The 10,219-nt window shown below is 42.1% G+C and overlaps 1 long non-coding RNA gene across 1 annotated transcript; it reads right to left on the bottom strand.

The window, feature by feature from the left end:
* Positions 1 to 278: 278 nt before the first annotated feature.
* LOC148106727 (uncharacterized) lies at positions 279 to 1,810 on the bottom strand. Its single transcript, XR_015723591.1, has 3 exons — positions 1,593 to 1,810; positions 1,290 to 1,482; positions 279 to 1,098 (listed from the first exon to the last, which is right to left on the bottom strand). It is a non-coding gene; the product is annotated as an uncharacterized LOC148106727 (long non-coding RNA).
* Positions 1,811 to 10,219: the final 8,409 nt, after the last annotated feature.

Genomic DNA, 10,219 nt, shown 5'->3' with positions numbered 1-10,219 from the left:
AAACATTTTTCCGTTGGAAGCCGGTTTTTGTCAATCTCATAGGGAAGAAACAGAAACTCTTTGGCATAACCTGACTCACCCAGCATCAGGAAAGCAGTTCCAGAACTCAGCCCAGGGCCCCTGTCGCCTACCCAATTGTAGCCACCACCATGCCTCTATCGAAAGGAATTCCCAAAGACTCTCCTCTGACTCCACTACCAAAGAAACAGCAGATTGAATATGGCACTTCAAAATATCGAGATGATACATCTGGTATAGTTAGATACACAAGGTTTACCTTTATTTTTTTATTGTTTTTTATTACATAATGTTATAGTCTCCATACAGTATAGTAAATTTCGATGATACATTAGTTGCATATAACACCCAGTGCACCATGCAATATGTGCCCTCCTTACTACCCAACACCAGCATATATTTTAAACAGCAAAATGCTGCTCTGAATAATTTTGAATTTTCCCTCGACCCCCATTGTAACTCTTGGGATGAAAAGACTAATCAGTGATGAAACATCACCTTTGACAATTGGAAAGACATCATCCATATTTGTATGTGACGACAAAAGGCCATCTAACACTAAATGGTGGCCACTCACCCATATCTTAGGCCCAACTGTATAAACACTGTCAAACGTATATCTTAAAAATAGACAAAGAGTAAACCTCACCTTCCCTTTCTAATGAAAGAGTGTTTCTAGGAAACAGCTGTTCAAAATACATTCATAAGCAGTCAATGAACAGAGAAAATGGGATCCCCTGCAAAGTGCTCCAAGCTCAGAAACTAAGTACCTCCTTCACCAAATTCAGAACGCTGACAACTATTACTTAAGTTTTACTTCATGGCTCAACTAGAGAAAAGAGAAAAACCCAGGAGATGGTGGGTTCATGAGAGGTTTTACTTCCAGTCCTGATGTGGATATGACATTTCTCCAAATGGACCTGCCGCTTTCTCTGAATGCTGGATCCCGTGTCAAGCTGCCTCACTGACTCAGATGCAGACGTTCAGAACGTAGGGTGTCGCGGAGCCAGAGCAGAGAAGTGTTGTCAGATGGGGAGAAGCAGCTCCTCGGACCTAAAGCCTGCACACCTGCTGTGGTTTCTGGGAGAAGGGGAAACATAGACTTGTCTTTTAGTAGTAATTATCTCCCAGCCCATTGCCACCATTCCCAGGAAACAGCTAGCACAATGCTGAAGTTGGGTAAGGGCTCTGGGCCTTCCTAGCGCCCCACCTGTGCCTGAGGGAACAGGGAATACCCTGCTGAACTCGGGGAACTGCTCAAGGTCCATTACCTGCACTGTGTCGGGGGACAGGGGCACCGCACTGAAGTTGGGGACTGTGCGGTCCTTTCTCTCGCTCTTCTTGGGGAACACGGGAAACCCTGGAATGTCTGCGAACCATCCCACAAAAGCTTTGCTGAGCGGGTGCCCTGGAGTTCCTGGGTCTGGAGTGTATGGCCAGTTGACGGAGACTAGGCAGAAGAGACTTTCAAGGGAAAAAGGAAAGAAAACTGAGTCTCCATGATGAACTCTCTCAACATGCCCTTCCAGAACCCTGCCTCTTACCCGGGGTGCCCCTACTCCCAGAAAGCCCACCTATGGCCACACAGCATGCATTCACCCAGCCAGGAACTCCACAGGTCCACTCTCTCAAAACTCCACTTCCTTGGCTCCTGGTCTGCGTCCTTGGGCTGCTCCGGATCTGCACACAGAGACGTAGCTCCACCCCCATGGGGTGATTGCTTGGGGAGTATGATGCTTCCAACTCCTTGAATGCCAGGCAACCGGCCCCATGACTCACAACTCTGGGAGTGCAGAGGTCCAGGAGGCACCTCCTTGGCTAAACGCCCTGAGCAGGCATGACGGGGATCATGGGCAGGGCTGCAATCACACACACACACACACACACACACACACACACACACACACACACGGCCCCTTTCGCGGACCCCTCTAGCTGCAGACCACCCTCAGAGCCCTGCCCCTTCCCTTCTGCACCAACCCTTCCTGCAAGGGTGTGCCTGGTTCCTGGCAAGGTCAGCTGCTCTCAGACTGTTCCAGCCTTGGGCTTTAGGAAATGCAATGCTTTTATGCATATCCAAGGCAATTTTAAGCGCCAAAAGGAATGCTCCAAGCGGGAATAGCTTTGCCTTCTTGTCTCACCCATGGAGTGGATAGTGCTTCTCAGACCTTCAAAACATCCTTCTAGGGTGAGCCCATTTGTGCTGCAATCTATATACACATGCTTAGTTCTACAGGGAAGGAAGGAAAAGCCGGCCTTCTGTTCTGTCAAGGTTGTGAACCAGGAACATTTATTTTTCACTTGAAAACAGAGTGTTATTGTCGACACTAAATGAAGGAACCTTTTAAAACATTTTAGAGAGGAAGGAAGAGAGTTTTATTCAAACCCAAGTCAAGGACAGCTGCCTGGGAGACACAATATTCACAAAGAAGGGAGTGCTCCAGGGAAGGAACATTTAGGGCAGGGTCATATATTTGTTCTGAGTTGTGCTACGTACAGTTATACATCATGATGAGGAAGAAGGTTCCAGAAAGTGACAGACTTTTTCTTATGTTTTCAGTATGTACAAATCAGTATGACTTTAATCTTATGGGAGCAAGAAAGGTTCTTTTGTGTTCTCACCTTGATGTTGGCAAAGGCATTTTTTGGTTCTCTTTTTCTTTTTGATGCATATGGACAATAAGTGCTGGGGGCAGAAATAGGGCCCATGCTTTGAGGGTTTGCCCAGTCATTTTGAGCTGGGTAAAATGTTAAAGGAGAGCTTTCCTGGGAGGCCAAGATCAGGCCTCACAGATGGTATGACATAAAAATTACTCTTATCCTTATCATCACTACCAAATGGTGGAACGTGAGATGAAAGCACCTTTCCAATAGTAAAGAGACATCAAAGGACCCCTACAGAAGGTTACCTGCTCCATGGTCAACACAGGTAACAGAGGCGTTCATGGTCTCTGGACTCCTCCCCTTGTCCTGCCCAAATCTCTGAAGCATAGAGATCATTTACAGTCAGAATTTTACACATCTTAGAGATGTCTGGCACCATTCCCTTGGACTACAGAATACAACAGAATAGCTCACTGTCACAACACGAAAGTGCCCCTGGATACACTAAGTTCTTTCTCCGCAACGTTGGCCTTAATGAAATCATAATCGTAACATAGAAACACTACGATGGTTGGGAATAAATAATCACAGGTAAGGGAATATTTAGGAAATCTTTAGAAGCATTGTCTCACTCTATAGAAGAGGCTAACTGCTTTAAATACTATTTCCGACCTTACAGGACACTCTACAGACCAGAGCCTCCATCAATTAAAAAAGCATAGTTCTTTCAGTCACTTTAATATCAGAAAAATAGTATAGTATCTCTATTCCTAGGGATCTTTAAGTCTCCGACTCAAAGGTCCTCCACTGAGAGAATTATCTTCATGATCATGATGGGCAGAGGTGAAAAGGCAGCCGAATTCATTCCATTTGGCCACACAACAAGAAAATCCTAATACTTCCTAGGTTTCCAGATTGAGAAGACCTGGGGTAGAGCGAAATGGTACCTTGTATGGAAGAACAAGGGATTTGGAGTCAGTTTGGAGATCACACTTAGGTTTCTGACACTAAAATCCTCTGTAATTCATATCATTTCTGAGCCTTTGTCTATCCATCTAAAAATGGGACTCATTCTATCTACACCCCAGTTGAGAAGTTTACGAGGGAGAATGCTACTCAGAGCCAGTATGGATTCTCCCAAGAGCAGGTGCTCAGGAGCCATAATTACCATTGGGTCTATATCTTTTCCAGAGAAAAGAACACATGGTGAAACCGTGTTTCGAAAAGATGACTCACAAGATGATTTTCACACTTTCATGAAGGTCAAGAAACTGCTATTTTGTTGTAATTCTCTCAGAAATCATGTTATTAGCTTGGTGGGGACAATAGCAACATCATCACTAGGAGTGGGGAGCTTCTCATCTCCATATGGCTATGTTGACTACCTTAACACAATGCCACCAGAAAGGAAAGCTGGAGGGAGGTGTGTGTGGGCACAGGCCAAGGCTGCCAGGTGTGCCTGGGACATGCAGAACTCTGATAGGAGGCTTAAGTCCTGTCTATGTTAGGATAGTCAGTGCTCTTCAGAGACAAAGGGCCATTGTGTGTGAGCCCTGATGTAGAAAAGGTGGAAAATGTCCATTGCGATTCCCTCTCTGACCCTTAGGATATGCAGCAAAGTTACATTGAATTTTTAAACATGGAGGGATTTCCTGGTCTTCTTTTCATGAGGACTCGGGCTCTATTCCTTGGTGGCCTACGAATAGAATCTAGTTAGTTTCAGGATGTTAAAATGTAGACATGATTCATGGAACAACATATCATCTGTTTGGGTAAATAGTCTATGACCACTGGAAATAATGTATTCTGCACGTATTATGCAATATTACATAGACGTCAATTAGGTCACATTTGTTACCAATGTTTTGTCTGCTTTTTCCATCAGATATTGAGAAAGGCATATTAAAATTTCCAAACAAAATTTCCAAAAAAAGAGGATGCCGATCAAAAATGTTGTGTGAAAAGGAAAAGAAAGTGCCATCACTCCATTCAGTGAATCAGGTTTGTGCAGAGAGACGGTAACGTTGATCACTGAAGACATCAGGGTTTTCCAATATGTGTGTTGAACCTTAAGGAAACTGCCATAGACGTAACTCTCAGTAAGAAGAGCATGGTAAGGGTCTTCCAACTCCCATCCTCTGTCATGATGATGGAAGCATGTTGCAGAGTGGGAATGAAAGCATAAGGGCCACTAACCAATCTTCAAGGAAGAACATTGTATCAAAGCCAACATTCACCTGACATCTTCGGTCGTGAAGATGAAACTATTGGCACAGGTGTCTAAGAAAACGTAGGGAAAGTGCCATATACTGAAGTCCACGAAAGAACACCATAGAGAAAGCATCTTGCATCTCACAGTCTTCTGTCATAAAAACGGAAGTATGTGCAAAACTGTCTGTGAAAACAGACGCATAAAGCGCGTTGTTTCACTCTATACAGGAACACTGTATTGACACCATGTCTCAAATCACAACTTCTGTAGTGAAGTGTAGTAAGAATGTGTGCGAGCTCATAAAGAAGTGCCGTCTACTTAATTCTAAGAACCAAATCTGTGTAGATAGAAAACAATATCAAACCAACCTCCTGACAAATGGATCAACCGGGGTTTCTTTCCTGTGTGTTGAACCTTAACGAAAGTGCCATAAACTTAATAGTAGGTGAGAGCACTGGGTAGATAGCATCTTTCAACCAACAAATTCTGTCATGAAGATGGAAACGTTTGCATCATTGCCCTGAAAGCATAAGGAAAGTGGCAGAGACTTAGCTTCAAGAAACGACCGTACCGAATCCATCCTTCAAGGCACATCTTCTTTTACGAAGTTGGAAGCATTCTCAGAAGTGTTTCTCAGCATAAGGGAATTATCATACGCTTAACTTTATGAGGGAAATCCGTAGGACACTGTCTGAAACTCAGATCTTTTCTCATGAGGCTGAAAGCATTGGCTCAAGGGTAAAGGAACTTGTAAAGAAATGACGTTTACTCCACTCTGAGCACCAAGGTTCTGTATAGAGAATGAAACTTCAAACATCCTGATGCATGAAGAGAGAAGCTTTTTCAAATATCTGTGTTGAACGGTAAAAGAAGTGCCATACGCTTAGCACTATTAAAGAGCACCATCTGGAGACAACTTTCCAAATCAAGTTCATGAGGGTGGATGTATGTTCCAAAATCTGCATGAAACCTAAGGAACATTCTGTATGCTCAGGTAAGAACACCCTTGGAAAAAATCTTTCAACTCACATCTTCTGTAATGAAGATGGGAGTACTTGCAGAAGTGCAAGTGAAAGCATAAGGAGAGGTCCTATCTAAGTAGTTGTGAGAAACAACTCCGTGTTGATAGAAGGCAACATCGAAGTAACATGGTGACCCATGAATATACACCCGTTGTCCAGCACGTGCCTTGAACCTTAAGGAAGAGGGCACTATATACAAATCTCAGTCAGAACACCAAATGGACACCATCTTCCAAGTCACAGCTTCTGTGAGGATGATCGCAAGTTTTTCAAGTGTCTACGAATGCATAAGGAAGGTGTCACCTACTTTACACTAGGAGAGAATACTCTATCTAAAAGCATCTTGCATCTCACATCTTTTCTCATGAAGTGGGAGCATTGTGCAAAACAGTGCCTGCGAGCATCAAGATAATGCACTTCATTTAAAACTGTAATAATACTACACAGAAAGCATCACTCAACTCACTTCTTTCATGAGGATGAAAGCCATTCGAAAAGGTTGTGTGAAAACAAAAAGAAAGTGCAATCAGTCAATTAGCTAAAGAGTTTGTGTAGAGAGACGGCAACTTTGATCAGTGAAGACACTAGGGCTTCCCTATGTTTCCTTAAGGTTCACTTAAGGAAACAGCCCCAGATGTAACTCTCAGTAATAGGAGTGCATGGAAACAGTCTTCCAACTCCCGTCGTCTGTCATGATGATGGAAGAATGTTTCAGAGTGGGAATAAAAGCATAGGGAAAGGGCCAATAACGAATATTTAAGACAGAATATTGTATCGAAGCCATCTTTCACCTCACGTATTCTATCATGAAGATGAAAGCATTTCAACAGGCGTCTAAGAAAACATAAGGAAAGTGCCATATACTGAAGTCTCTGAAAGAACACCATAGAGAAAGCATCTTGCATCTCACAGTTTTTCTTTTTTTTTCTTTTTTTAATGTTTTATTATGTTTGTCAACATACAGTGCATCCCCGGTTTCCGATGTAAGGCTCGATGATTCATTAGTTGCGTATAACACCTAGTGCACCATGCAATACGTGCCCTCCTTACCACCCATCACCGGTCTATCCCATTCCCCCACCCCCCTCCCTTCTGAGGCCCTCAGTTTGTTTCTCATAGTCCATAGTCTCTCATGTTTCATTCCCCCTTCTGATTTCCCCCCTTTCTTTATCCCTTTCTTCTCCTACCGATCTTCCTAGTTCTTTTGTTCCATAGATGAGAGAAATCATATGATAGTTGTCTTTCTCTGCTTGACTTATTTCACTTAGCATTAGCTCCTTCAGTGCCATCCATGTTGTAGCAAATGTTGAGAACTCGTTCTTTCTGATAGCTGAGTAATATTCCATTGTATATATGGACCACAACTTCTTAATCCAGTCATCTGTGAAGGGCATCTCGGCTCCTTCCACGATTTAGCTATTGTGGACATTGCTGCTGTGAACATTGGGGTGCATATGGCCCTTCTCTTCACTACGTCTGTATCTTTGGGGTAAACACCCAGTAGTGCAATGGCTGGATCATAGGGTAGCTCAATTTTTAACTTTTTAAGGGACCTCAACACGGTTTTCCAGAGTGGCTGTACCAACTTGCATTCCCACCAACAATGTAGGAGGGATCCCCTTTCTCCACATCCTCTCCAACATTTGTTGTTTCTTGCCTTGTCTATTTTTGCCATTCTAACTGGCGTAAGGTGGTATCTCAGTGTGGTTTTGATTTGAATTTCCTTGATGGCTAATGATTTTGAACATTTTTTCATGTGTCTGTTAGCCATTTGTAGGTCTTCATTGGAAAAGTGTCTGTTCATATCTTCTGCCCATTTTTTGATTTGTTTATTTGTTTCTCGTGTATTGAGTTTGAGAAGTTCTTTGTAGATCTTGGATACCAGTCCTTTATCTGTAGTGTCATTTGCAAATATCTTCTCCCATTCCGTGGGCTGCCTCTTAGTTTTTCTGACTGTTTTCCTTGACTGTGCTGAAACTTTTAATCTTGATGAAGTCCCATAAATTCATTGTATCTTTTGTTTCTCTTGCCTTTGGGGATGTATCATGAAAAAGGTTGCTTTGGCCGATGTCGTGGAGGTTGCTGCCTATGTTCTCCTCTAGAATTTTGATGGATTCCCATCGAGGTCTTTCATCCATTTGGAGTTTATTTTTGTGTATGGTGTGAGAGAGTGGTCAAGTTTCATTCTTTTGCATGTAGCTGTCCAATTTTCCCAGCACCATTTATTGAAAAGACTTTTTTCCCACCGAATGTTTTTTCCTCCTTGCTCAAATATTAGCTGCACAAAGAGCCGAGGGTCCATTTCTCTGTTCTCTATTCTGTTCCATTGGTCTATGTGTCTGCTTTTGTGCCAGTACCATGCTGTCTTTGTGATCACAGCTTTGTAGTACAGCTCGAAATCTGGCATTGTGATGCCCCCAGCTTTATTTTTCCTTTTCAACAGTTCCTTGGAGATTCGGGGTCTTTTCTGTTTCCATGCAAATTTAAGGACTATTTGTTCCAGTTCTTTGAAAAATGTCCTCAGTATTTTGATCGGGATAGCATTGAAAGTGTAGATGGCTCAGGGTAGTATGGACATTTTAACTATGTTAATTCTTCTGATCCTTGAGCATGGAATACCTTTCCATCTTTTTATGTCTTCCTTAATGTCTTTCAAGAGTGATTTATAGTTTCTAGAATATAGGTCCTTTACGTCTCTGGTTAATTCTAAGGTAACGTACGGTTTTTGGTGCTATTGTAAATGGGATGGATTCCCTAATTTCTCTTTCTTCGGTCTCGTTATTCGTGTACAGAAATGCAACTGATTTCTGAGCATTAATTTTGTATCCCACCACATTACTGAATTGCTCTATAACTTCTAATAGTTTGGGAGTGGCTTCTTTTGGGTTTTCCATATAGAGTATCATGTCATCTGCGAAGAGAGACATTTTGACTTCTTCTTTGCCGATTTGAATACCTTTGATCCCTTTTTGTCGTCTGATTGCTGTTGCAAAGACTTCCAGTACGATGTTGAATAATAGTGGCGAGAGTGGGCATCCTTGTCGAGTTCCTGATCTTAAGGGAAAGGCTTCCAGCTTTTCCCCATTGAGAATAATATTTGCAGTAGGCTTTTCACAGATGGCTTTTATGAGATTGAGAAATGTACCTTCTATTCCTACACTCTGAAGGGTTTTAATCAGGAAAGGATGCTGTATTTTGTCAAATGCTTTTTCGGCATCAATTGAGAGGATCATATGGTTCCTGAGTCTTTTCTTGTTGATATGATATATCACGCTGATGGATTTGCGAATATTGAACCACGCTTGCATCCCAGGTATGAATCCCACTTGATCGTGATGGGTAATTCTTTTAATGTACTGTTGGATTTTATTAGCAAGTATCTTGTTGAGGATTTTGGCGTCCATATTCATTAGGGAAATCGGTCTGTCATTCTCCTTTTTGAGGGGGTCTTTGCCTGGTTTGGGGATCAAGGTAATATTGGCCTCATAGAATGAGTTTGGTAGCTTTCCTTCTGTTTCTATTTTTTGAAATAGCTTTAGGAGAGTAGGTATTATTTCTTCTTTGAATGTTTGGTAGAATTCCCCAGGAAAACCGTCCGGGCCTGGAGTTTTGTTATTTGGAAGGTTGTTTATCACTGACTCAATTTCTTCATCATTAATTGGCCTGTTTAAGAAATCAATTTCTTCCTCTTTCAATCTTGGTAGTTTATAGGTTTCCAGGAAGGATTCCATCTCTTCCAGATTGCTTAGTTTATTGGCATATAGCTGTTGATAAAAATTTCTAATAATCCTTCCAATTTCAATGGTGTTCGTCGTGACCTCTCCTTTTTCATTCATAATATTAATATTCGGGTCCTTTCTCTTTTCTTTTGAATGAGCGTTGCCAGTGGTCTGTCAATTTTATTGATTCTCTCCAAGAACCAGCTTCTAGTCCTGTTGATCTGCTCTACTGTACTTCTGGTTTCTGCTTGATTGATTTCAGCTCTAATTTTGGTCAACTGCTTCCTCGTGTGTGGATTAGGCCTGTCCCTCTGTTGCTGTTCCACCTTCTTGAGGTGAGAATGTAAAAACTGCATTTTAGATTTTTCTATTCTTTTGAGTGAGGCTTGGATGGCTATGTATTTCCCCCTTGGGACTGCCTTTGCAGTATCCCATAGATTTTTGGACTGTTGTATTTTCATTCCCATTGGTCTCCATAAATTGTTTAATTTGATTTTTGATTTCCTGGTTTATCGAGTCATTCCTGAGCAGGATGGTTCTTAGTCTCCAGGTGTCTGAGCTTCTTCCAAATTTTTCCTTGTGGTTGAGTTCCAATTTCAGAGCGTTGTGGTCTGAGAATATGCAGGGGATAATTTCAATCTTTT

The sequence above is a fragment of the Ursus americanus genome, unplaced genomic scaffold (genome assembly GCF_024610735.1).
Source record: "Ursus americanus isolate L20-20 unplaced genomic scaffold, mUrsAme1.1.p SCAF_74, whole genome shotgun sequence".
NCBI classification, from domain to species: domain Eukaryota; kingdom Metazoa; phylum Chordata; class Mammalia; order Carnivora; family Ursidae; genus Ursus; species Ursus americanus.
This window is presented reverse-complemented; position numbering and strand designations above follow the sequence as displayed.